Raw genomic sequence first — 12,461 nt, 5'->3', positions numbered from 1 at the left:
GCTATATATTTTTAGAAAGTTTTAAGCTTCCCATGTCTCTAACAGTTAGGAGGCTGTAAATAATCACAAAAGTAGCTGAAAGAATCTGGATAAACCTGTCAAGTAAGCTAGAAAGCCATCAGAGGGGTTTGAATTGAAATATTCCTTTCATGTCCAATAAACTAGAGCCCTAAGTTGATTTTTTCCAGAGAAAGGTGGTCGGGGATAGACCCCTGTTAATGTCAGAAGAGTTGGTGAAAGACACAGAATAGTAAGACAGACAGATCCTGTTTGTGGGGTAGATGCTCAAGCAGGTCCAGGGGTCCCTTGAGTTCTGATCTGCCTTGCCTCGTCAGGTCTCTTCCACATGACCTTGTCATGGGTGGGATCTCCTGTGCTGGCTCCCGGCAGCATCCCTGTTAATTCAGCAAAATTTGATTTTTCATTCACATTCTTCTTTAGATTCTTGTTGAGAGTTTGTGCTGCAAGCACTGGAACCTTGAATCGTGTATTCTTTCCTTATGTACTTCTGTCATATTCTAGGGTCTTTGGCATGTCAGTGAATTAACATAGAGAGAGATAGACAGTAAAGAATAAAGCAGAATGGTCAAGTTTAGGAGTGTGTTAGTTGTTCAGTTGTGCCTGACTCTTTTGTGATCCCATGGACTACAGCTCACTAGGCTCCTCTATCCATGGGATGTTCCAGCCAAGGACACAGGAGTGGTTTGCCATTTTCTTCTTCGCGTGATCTTCCCAGCCTGGAGATTGAACCCAGGTGTCCCACTTTGCAGATAGATTCTTTACCAACTCAGCCACTATGGAAGTGGCATACCTTAATTCTTTCCTTTTTCTAGCACCCACTTAGGCATGTCCATTATAATTGAAAGGGAGACTGGAAACTGCATCTATCTGTGCTGTGTGTCCAAGGCAAGGAAATGGTACTGGTTATCTTTAAACATGCTTTCCAACTGTGCTGCTGGAAAAGGACTCTTCAGAGTCCCATGGGCTGCAAGGAGAATAAACCAATCAATCCTAAGGGAAATCAACCCTGAATATTCATTGAAAGGACTGATGCTGAAGCTGAAGTTCCAATACTTTGGCCACCTGATACAAAGAGCCAACTGATTTGAAAGAGACCCTGATGTTGAGAAAGACTGAAGGAAGGAGGAGAAGGGAACAACAGAGGATGAGATGGTAGGATGGCATCTTTGACTTAATGGACACTAGCGTGAGCAAACTCCAGGTAATAGTAAAGGACAGGGAGACCTGGGATGCTAATGTCCATGCAGTTGCAAATAACTGGACATGACTTAGTGAGTTAACAATGATCTTTGAACAAGAGTCTACCACAATATCTCCTTTTCCATGTGTTATGTTCTATCTCCTTAACTACATTTTATACTCCTAGAACAGCAGTAGTATTCGGTTTGTTTCCTGCCCTACCTCCAGTGTAATTGCTCTATAAATATTTTAAGTGAAAATCTAAATTTATTCTTTTATTTATCTTCTGTTGCACTTTAGCCTAAAATTTGATAACATACACTACAGACAAGATAATCTGCCAGCATCTAGTCTTCTGAACTGACACAGATCAGAAATGTAGTTATAAGGTGCTAACTCTTGTTCATCCTCATGATAGTCAGCTGAGGTTTTTATTTGATTCCTTTTGGTCACACGCTGGCATCAAGTTGTTGCATACCTAAAATAGACTAAGTCCTTTCACTATTAAAAAAAATTGCAAATACATAACTTCATGACAAAACGATACTATGAAACACTATTTAAAATTCTGAGGATAATTTTATTTATTTCATTCTTTTTTTAATGAGAAAAGAGACTGAATATTACATTTTTAATCAGCAGGGCACTAGTTTTTTGTTATGATATTTGCAAACAATTAACAAAATACTTTCATACAGCTTTCTTGATTTCCATTATGATATAAGAAAGCTCTTCTTTACTGCTTATACTTACATAAAATAAACATGGGGGTTAGAATCTCTCACTTCCAAAATATCATCAGTTCATGAACAGTTAGGTTTTGACCTGATGCCCTTTCCACTACACTAGGAAACATAATTACCTATGAACAAAACTTCCATAATCTCCAATGCATTTGCCTCAACAAGATCATCACAAACATTAATTTTTAAATTCATGTTTTGATAGTATTTATTACATTTGCTAATTTATCAGCTTTAAAAAAAGCATCCATGCTCACATGGGCCTTTTTGCTGGAACCTCATTCTAAATTTCATAATAGAGAATAAGCCAAAAAGGGAAGGGGAGGTGTTATAGTACTCTACAGATGCAGGCTAAATCTAAGTTGTAGTTATCAAAAGTTAGACTGTTGTTAAGTCACTACGTTGTGTCTGACTCTTTGTGACCCCAGGACTGCACATGCCGATCCTCTCTCTCCTTCATTATCTCCCAGCAGTGTGCTCAGATTCGGGTCCATTGAGTCAGTGATGCTATGCCTAATCATCTTATCATCTGACGTCCTCTTCTCCTTTTGTGTTCCATATTTCCAGCATCACAGTCTCTTTCAATGAGTTAATTATTCACATCAGGTGGCCAAAGTATTGGAGTTTCAGCTTCAGCATCAGTCCTTCCAAAGTGATCACCCATAGATAAGAGTAGTAAGCTAAGAAGGTATCTTCTTCAAAGAGTAGTTTTGTAAAAATGTGCACTCAGGTTAAATCAGAGCATATTTTCAAAGGCAAACATTCAAAGTATAAAATTTATCTTCGCATAATGGATGCAGAAATTTGGAATGTGAACTTCAGCTCAGGTGGTTACAGTAACAGTAAGAAACTGAGTTCATATGCAAATGAAAGTCTAATATAATGATGGAAACAAGCAAAAGGAGAAGGAATATAAATGGAATACTACTTATTCCATCTTAGGACAACCAGAGCTTAGTGCTAGCACTGCAGGTTACAGGTTTAGGGCTGCAGAATCTTTTAAAGTCCTACCTATTGGCAAAGAAACAAATCTATATATGAAGAATTGCTTAGTGCATATTGGTCTATATCCTGGGCAGACTGAAACCTAAACGAATGGTTTTCAGATATATATTTTAGAGAAGGCTAGTGTTTAGGTAATATGAATTAGGGGTGACCAATGGGCATATATTATCTTAGAAGATGGTGCTTCTAGAAGGCAGGATGACTTTGACATTGTATAGTGTCATTTCTGATAATTTGCATGCACTGTGCTTTTCTTTCTCTCTATATTGTATATTTAGAAAAGAGAGACAGCAACATGAAATATAAGGAGTCATATTGTATAAATCCATTATAATGTTTTTAATGGAAGGTATGCATGGAAGTTATAAAATACTTGCCAATAAGAACATTTTTATTAAGAATTATTTATTTTTATTTTATAAATTCAGAATTTTACAGTTACATATTACTTTTAAGATTTCATATTGTGTCTTTACTTGATAATAATTGAAAGTTATTTTAATACAAATTACAGTAAGATATTTACTTCAGCAAATGACTAAACCAATATAATTATTTTATAATTATGGAAATACCATACCACCTTATCTGCCTCCTGAGAAGTCTGCATGCAGGTCAAGTAACAACAGTTATGGACATGGAAAAACAGACTGCTTCCAAATTGGGAAAGGAGTTTGTCAAGGCTGTATATTGTCACCCTGCTTATTTAACTTCTATGCAGAGTACATTATGCAAAATGCCAGGCTAGATGAAGCACAAGATGGAATCAAGGTCACTGGCAGAAATATCAGTAACCTCAGATACACAGATGACAACACACTTATGTAAGAATGTGAAGAGGAACTAAAGTGCCTCTTGATGAAAGTGAAAGGGGAGGTGAAAAAACTGCCTTAAAACTCAACACTCAAAAAAACTAAGATCATAGCATCTGGTCCCATCATATCATGGAAAGTAGATGGGGAAAAAAATGGAAACAGTGACAGACTTTATTTTCCCAGACTCCAAAATCACTGTAGATGGTGACTGCAGCCATGAAATTAAAAGATGCTTGCTCCTTTGGAAGAAAGTTATGACCAACCTGAACACCATATTAAAAGCCATCAGAGGGGTTTGAATTGTAAATATTCCTCCGTCCAATAAATAGACCTAAGTTTGATTTTTTCATAGCAAGGTGGTCGGGGGATTAGACCCCTGTTATGTCAGAAAGTTGGTGAAACACAGAATAGTAAGACAGACAGATTCTGTTGTGGGGTAGATTCTCAAGCAGGTCGCAGGGGGTCCCTCTGAGTTCTGATTGCCTTGCTCGTCAGGCTTGCTTCCACATGACCTTAGTCATGGTGGGATTTCTGTGCTGCTCCGCAGCATCCTGTTAATTCATAGCAAAATTGATTTTTCATTCAATTCTTCTTTTAGATCTTGTTGAAGTTTGTGCTGCAAGCACTGACTTGATCGGTGTCTTCTTTCCTTGATGTACTTCTGTCATATTCTAGGGTCTGTTGGCGTAGTGAATTCACATAGAGAGAGATAGAAGATAAGAGAATAATAGCAGATGGTCAAGTTTAGGACGTGATGTTAGTTGTTGCAGTTGTGCCTGACCTCTTTGTGATCCATGGACTTTCACAGGCTCACTAGGCTCCTCTATGCCATGGGATCGTTCAGCCGGACACAGGAGTGGTTTGCCATTATTCTTGGCTTCGCGGTGATTCTTCCCAGCCTGGAGATTTGAACCCAGGTGTCGCCACTTTGGGCAGATAGATTCATTAACCACTCAGGCCACTATGGAGTGGCATACCTTAATTCTTTCCTTTTTCTAGCACCCACTAGCATGTCATTATAATTGAAGGGAGACTGGAAACTGCATCTAATCGTCTGTGTGTCCAAGGCAAGGAAAGGTAACTGGTTATCCTTAAAGCATGCTTTCCAACTGTGGCTCGCTGGAAAAGACTCTTAACAGAGTCGGCATGGCTGCAAGGAAGGAATAATCCAATCAATCCTAAGGGAATATACAAACCTGAATAGTTCGATTGGAAAGGACTTGATGCTGAAAGCTGAAGTTCCAAATACTTTGGCCACCTGATGCAAATGAGCCATCTGATTTGAAGAGACCCTGAATGTTGAGAAAGACTAAAGGAAGGAGGGAGAAGGGGAACTAACAGGAGGATGATGATGGTGAGGTGGCATCTTTTGACTTAATGTGACCTAGCGTGGCGGCAACTCCAGGTAATAGTAAAAGGACAGGGAGACTGGGATCTAATGGTCCATGCAGTTGCAAATACTGGACATGACTTAGTGTAGTTAACAATGATCTTGCACAAGAGTCACCACAATATCTCCTTTTCCGATGCTGTTATGTTTCATCTCCATTAATACATTTTATACCTCCTAGAAGCAGCAGTAGTATTCGGTTGTTTCCTGGCCTACCTCCAGTGTAATTGTTCTATAAAGTATTTTAAGTGAAATTAAATTTATTCTTTTATTTATCTTCTGTTGCACTTTAGCTCTAAATTTGATCAACATACATACTACAGACAGATAATCTGCCAGCAAGACTCTTGAGAGTCCTTGCACTGCAAGGAGATCCAACTAGTTCATTCTGAAGGAGATCAGCCTGGTATTTCTTTGGAAGGAATGATGCTAAAGCTGAAACTCCAGTAATTTGGCCACCTCATGTGAAGAGTTGACTCATTGGAAAACACTCTGATGCTGGGAGGGATTGGGGGCAGGAGGAGAAGGGGACGACCGAGGATGAGATGGCTGATGGCATCACTTACTTGATGGACATGAATCTGAGTGTACTCTGGGATTTGGTGATGGACAGGGAGACCTGGAGTGCTGCAGTTCATGATGTCAGAAGAGTCAGAGAGGACTGAGCAACTGAAGTGAACTGAACTGAAAGAAACAATGTTGCAGTTAAAGCAAATAGAGGGAGAAAAGAGGTTGATATTCCTTGGTTTATGCAGAAAGCAATAAAGCCCAGCATGGGACTTACTCTGTTCTCATCAGCACAGGGGCCCTCTCGAGAGGATCTTAGAAGCCCGGGAAGGAAAGTGAACTCAGAGAGCCTCTGCACTCCAAAGGATCAGCCTGAAAAAGAAAGGGAGACAGTGCCAGGGGCGCCAGCATGTGGAATCCCGCCGTGACAAGGTCATGCGGAAGGAAGCCTGACAAAACGCAAGGATGTGATCAAGTTTCAGGGTTCCCCCAGGAATTTCCTGAGCATGTACCCCAAAAAACAAAAATCTGCCTGCCTTTGTACTCGGCTTTTCCACTCTTCTGATATTCTCTGGAAAACGTCAACTCAGGGCTTTAGTCTTCTGCATTTGAAAGGGATGTTTCAGTTAAACCCCCTCTGATAATTCTCTGCCTTGCCTAGCAGGTTCCCCAGACCTCTTACAGCTTGTGAATTGCTTACAGTCCCCCAACCACAAGAGGCACAAAGCTTAAAAGCATCTTAAAGACACAGAGCCTTTTCTAAAAAGTTAAAAATTATATTGGTAGAGGGTTTTCACTGTTGACTCAATGACTGCTGCCCGACCTCCATATTCCTTATCTTTTAGGCACCTGGGAGTATGTTAATCAAGGTAAACGAGATATGGGATAAGATATATAGTAGTTTTGATGTTAGCAACACTAGACTTTTGAGTTAATTATTTTTCTTTTGTTATATATCACTGCATCCTCTTGTGTCCTTGCTATGTAAGAATGTAACTTTATTTAGTGCTTTCTGAGAGTGGCACCAGACTTTGGGAAGATCAACACAAATAAGTCTTCTGGTTGACAAACCCTTATCAGAAAAAAGGCTGTAAAATGTTAAGTGGCCTTTTTGGCCAGAAGATGATGTAAATCACCTAAGACTTGTGTACACAATCAGTATGCAGAGAGAAAAGCCTGTTTTTGATAAGAGTCTGGGCTGCTAACACTGCATATTTTGTATTACCCATTGATCTCTATGTACAATCAAAAGGTCTAAAAGGCTTTTCTAGACAATAGAGCTAGGGCAGTCCTGGACTGTTTCCCCCGTGTCTCCTCTTTACTCTAATTTCAGGATGAATTCCCTTCTGGGCGTGGAGGCTCACCATGTCTGCTTACTGTCCCAGCTTCTAAGATCCGTTAAGAGAGAGAGCCCAAGGCGGGGCACTCTCCGATATTCAAACAGGCACCAGTGGCTAACATAGATGGTGCAGTTCCTTGTCTGGAGCTTTATTGGTTTTCCACGTAAGCAAGTTTTCAGCCTCTTTCTCCACTTAATTTTCACTATACTATTGTTTCTTAATCTAATCTTATATTAAATAAATAAAGTCTTTCCTCGCAACGCCATCGCCACTTTGATTCCCTGGATCCACGAGAGAGAAGAAAAAATGACACGGGGAGACCAAGCTTGTGAGTGAGGGCTATAACTTTATTTTCAAAAGAACTTTTACACCTTGACTTGTACATAGGGGAAATGAAAGATGAAACAGTCATGCAGAGTCAGCCCAAACATTACATCTGTTTTGTCTTTATCGAAATCAGGATTTTTTCTGCATACCTTTCCCATAACAATGTTGTGTACATTATCTTCTGACCTTGAGGCCTGTGACATATTATGACCCTTTTTGATAAGGCTGTTTCAACCAGAAAACTTATTTTCCTTGAAAGGTTTTTTTCTTTATATTTCTAATCTGTGTCAGCCTCAGAAAGTATTAAACAGAGTTACATTCTCATGCAGCAAAGGAGCAGTGAGTTACAAAAAAGAAAGGATCAATTAGCTCAAAGGTCTGATGTGTTAATTCGAAGGTACTACTTGTTTTTCTTAAATTCAACTACGTTAACTAATGCACTCCCAGGTGCATAATGGATAAGGATATCAGAACTTGGCAGCAAGCATTGGCTCAACAGTGAAATCCTACACCAGCTTCACTCTAATAGTTTTTAACTCTTTGAAAGGCTATATTTTTTAGAAAGTTTTAAGCTTCCCATGTCTCTAACAGTTAGGAGGCTGTAAATAATCACAAAAGTAGCTGAAAGAATCTGGATAACCTGTCAAGTAAGCTAGAAAGCCATCAGAGGGTTTGAATTGAAATATTCCTTTCATGTCCAATAAACTAGAGCCTAAGTTGATTTTTCCAGAGAAGGTGGTCGGGGATAGACCCCTGTTAATGTCAGAAGAGTTGGTGAAAGACACAGAATAGTAAGACAGACAGATTCCTGTTTGTGGGGTAGATGCTCAAAGCAGGTCCAGGGGGTCCCTTGAGTTCTGATCTGCCTTGCTCGTCAGGTCTCTTCCACATGACCTTGTCTATGGGTGGGATCTCCTGTGCTGGCTCCCGGCAGCATCCCTGTTAATTCAGCAAAATTTGATTTTTCATTCACATTCTTCTTTAGATTCTTGTTGAGAGTTTGTGCTGCAAGCACTGAACCTTGAATCGTGTATTCTTTCCTTATGTACTTCTGTCATATTCTAGGGTCTTTGGCATGTCAGTGAATTAACATAGAGAGAGATAGACAGTAAAGAATAAAGCAGAATGGTCAAGTTTAGGAGTGTGTTAGTTGTTCAGTTGTGCCTGACTCTTTGTGATCCCATGGACTACAGCTCACTAGGCTCCTCTATCCATGGATGTTCCAGCCAAGGACACAGGAGTGGTTTGCCATTTTCTTCTTCGCGTGATCTTCCCAGCCTGGAGATTGAACCCAGGTGTCCCACTTTGCAGATAGATTCTTTACCAACTCAGCCACTATGGAAGTGGCATACCTTAATTCTTTCCTTTTCTAGCACCCACTTAGGCATGTCCATTATAATTGAAAGGGAGACTGGAAACTGCATCTATCTGTGCTGTGTGTCCAAGGCAAGGAAATGGTACTGGTTATCTTTAAACATGCCTTTCCAACTGTGCTGCTGGAAAAGACTCTTCAGAGTCCCATGGGCTGCAAGGAGAATAAACCAATCAATCCTAAGGGAAATCAACCCTGAATATTCATTGAAAGGACTGATGCTGAAGCTGAAGTTCCAATACTTTGGCCACCTGATACAAAGAGCCAACTGATTTGAAGAGACCCTGATGTTGAGAAAGACTGAAGGAAGGAGGAGAAGGGAACAACAGAGGATGAGATGGTAGGATGGCATCTTTGACTTAATGGACACTAGCGTGAGCAAACTCCAGGTAATAGTAAAGGACAGGGAGACCTGGGATGCTAATGTCCATGCAGTTGCAAATAACTGGACATGACTTAGTGAGTTAACAATGATCTTTGAACAAGAGTCTACCACAATATCTCCTTTTCCATGTGTTATGTTCTATCTCCTTAACTACATTTTATACTCCTAGAACAGCAGTAGTATTCGGTTTGTTTCCTGCCCTACCTCCAGTGTAATTGCTCTATAAATATTTTAAGTGAAAATCTAAATTTATTCTTTTATTTATCTTCTGTTGCACTTTAGCCTAAAATTTGATAACATACACTACAGACAAGATAATCTGCCAGCATCTAGTCTTCTGAACTGACACAGATCAGAAATGTAGTTATAAGGTGCTAACTCTTGTTCATCCTCATGATAGTCAGCTGAGGTTTTTATTTGATTCCTTTTGGTCACACGCTGGCATCAAGTTGTTGCATACCTAAAATAGACTAAGTTCCTTTCACTATTAAAAAAATTGCAAATACATAACTTCATGACAAAACGATACTATGAAACACTATTTAAAATTCTGAGGATAATTTTATTTATTTCATTCTTTTTTTAATGAGAAAAGAGACTGAATATTTACATTTTAATCAGCAGGGCACTAGTTTTTTGTTATGATATTTGCAAACAATTTAACAAAATACTTTCATACAGCTTTCTTGATTTCCATTATGATATAAGAAAGCTCTTCTTTTACTGCTTATACTTACATAAAATAAACATGGGGGTTAGAATCTCTCACTTCCAAAATATCATCAGTTCATGAACAGTTAGGTTTTGACCTGATGCCCTTTCCACTACACTAGGAAACATAATTACCTATGAACAAAACTTCCATAATCTCCAATGCAATTTGCTCAACAAGATCATCACAAACATTAATTTTTAAATTCATGTTTTGATAGTATTTATTACATTTGCTAATTTATCAGCTTTAAAAAAAGCATCCATGCTCACATGGGCCTTTTTGCTGGAACCTCATTCTAAATTTCATAATAGAGAATAAGCCAAAAAGGGAAGGGGAGGTGTTATAGTACTCTACAGATGCAGGCCTAAATCTAAGTTGTAGTTATCAAAAGTTAGACTGTTGTTAAGTCACTACGTTGTGTCTGACTCTTTGTGACCCCAGGGACTGCAACATGCCGATCCTCTCTCTCCTTCATTATCTCCCAGAGTGTGCTCAGATTCGGGTCCATTGAGTCAGTGATGCTATGCCTAATCATCTTATCATCTGACGTCCTCTTCTCCTTTTGTGTTCCATATTTCCCAGCATCACAGTCTCTTTCAATGAGTTAATTATTCACATCAGGTGGCCAAAGTATTGGAGTTTCAGCTTCAGCATCAGTCCTTCCAAAGTGATCACCCATAGATAAGAGTAGTAAGCTAAGAAGGTATCTTCTTCAAAGAGTAGTTTTGTAAAAATGTGCACTCAGGTTAAATCAGAGCATATTTCAAAGGCAAACATTCAAAGTATAAAATTTATCTTCCATAATGGATGCAGAAATTTGGAATGTGAACTTCAGCTCAGGGTGGGTTACAGTAACAGTAAGAAACTGAGTTCATATGCAAATGAAAGTCTAATATTAATGATGGAAACAAGCAAAAGGAGAAGGAATATAAATGGAATACTACTTATTCCATCTTAGGACAACCAGAGCTTAGTGCTAGCACCTCAGGTTACAGGTTTAGGGCTGCAGAATCTTTTAAAGTCCTACCTATTGGCAAAGAAACAAATCTATATATGAAGAATTGCTTAGTGCATATTGGTCTATATCCTGGGCAAGACTGAAACCTAAACGAATGGTTTTCAGATATATATTTTAGAGAAGGCTAGTGTTTAGGTAATATGAATTAGGGGTGACCAATGGGCATATATTATCTTAGAAGATGGTGCTTCTAGAAGGCAGGATGACTTTGACATTGTATAGTGTCATTTCTGATAATTTGCATGCACTGTGCTTTTCTTTCTCTCTATATTGTATATTTAGAAAAGAGAGAAAGCAACATGAAATATAAGGAGTCATATTGTATAAATCCATTATAATGTTTTTAATGGAAGGTATGCATGGAAGTTATAAAATACTTGCCAATAAGAACATTTTTATTAAGAATTATTTATTTTTATTTTATAAATTCAGAATTTTACAGTTACATATTACTTTTAAGATTTCATATTGTGTCTTTACTTGATAATAATTGAAAGTTATTTTAATACAAATTACAGTAAGATATTTACTTCAGCAAATGACTAAACCAATATAATTATTTTATAATTAGGGAAATACCATACCACCTTATCTGCCTCCTGAGAAGTCTGCATGCAGGTCAAGTAACAACAGTTATGGACATGGAAAAACAGACTGCTTCCAAATTGGGAAAGGAGTTTGTCAAGGCTGTATATTGTCACCCTGCTTATTTAACTTCTATGCAGAGTACATTATGCAAAATGCCAGGCTAGATGAAGCACAAGATGGAATCAAGGTCACTGGCAGAAATATCAGTAACCTCAGATACACAGATGACAACACACTTATGTAAGAATGTGAAGAGGAACTAAAGTGCCTCTTGAAGAAAGTGAAAGGGGAGGGTGAAAAAACTGCCTTAAAACTCAACACTCAAAAAACTAAGATCATAGCATCTGGTCCCATCATATCATGGAAAGTAGATGGGGAAAAAAATGGAAACAGTGATAGACTTTATTTTCCCAGACTCCAAAATCACTGTAGATGGTGACTGCAGCCATGAAATTAAAAGATGCTTGCTCCTTGGAAGAAAAGTTATGACCAACCTGAACACCATATTAAAAAGCCGAGAAATTACTTTGGCAACAAAGGTCTGTCTAATCAAAGCAATGGGTTTTCCAGTAGTCATGCATGGATTTGAGAGATTGACTATACAGAAAGCTGAGCACTGAAGAATTTATGCTTTTGAACTGTGGTGTTAGAGAAGACTCTTGAGAGTCTCTTGGACTGCAAGGAGAATCAACCAGTTAATCCTAAAGGAAATCAGTCCTGAATATTCATTGGAAGGTCTGATGCAGAAGCTGAAACTCCAATACTTTGGTCACCTGATGGGAAGAACTGAGTCGCTGGAAAAGACCCTGATGCTGGGAAAAGTTGAAGGCAGGAGGAGAAAGGGACAACAGAGGATGAGATGGTTAGATGGCATCACCAACAAGATGGACATGAGTTTGAGCAAGCTACAGCAGTTGGTGATGGACAGGGAAGCCTGGAGTGCCGCAGTCCATGGGGGTGCAAAGAGTTGGACATGACTGAGTGACTAAACTTAACTAAACTGAAAATTATTTTTCCTTATATTGAATATTTAGTGGTTTAAAAAGGCCAATTTGA

At 38.8% G+C, this 12,461-nt stretch overlaps 1 pseudogene; it reads left to right on the top strand.

The window, feature by feature from the left end:
* LOC102170684 overlaps positions 2,734–12,461 on the top strand; it is a 35,489-nt pseudogene continuing 25,761 nt past the window's right edge.

Source organism: Capra hircus, chromosome 12 (assembly GCF_001704415.2).
Source record: "Capra hircus breed San Clemente chromosome 12, ASM170441v1, whole genome shotgun sequence".
Lineage (NCBI taxonomy): Eukaryota > Metazoa > Chordata > Mammalia > Artiodactyla > Bovidae > Capra > Capra hircus.
The sequence above is the reverse complement of the archived record's forward strand: the minus strand, read 5'-3'. Positions and strand labels throughout refer to the sequence as shown.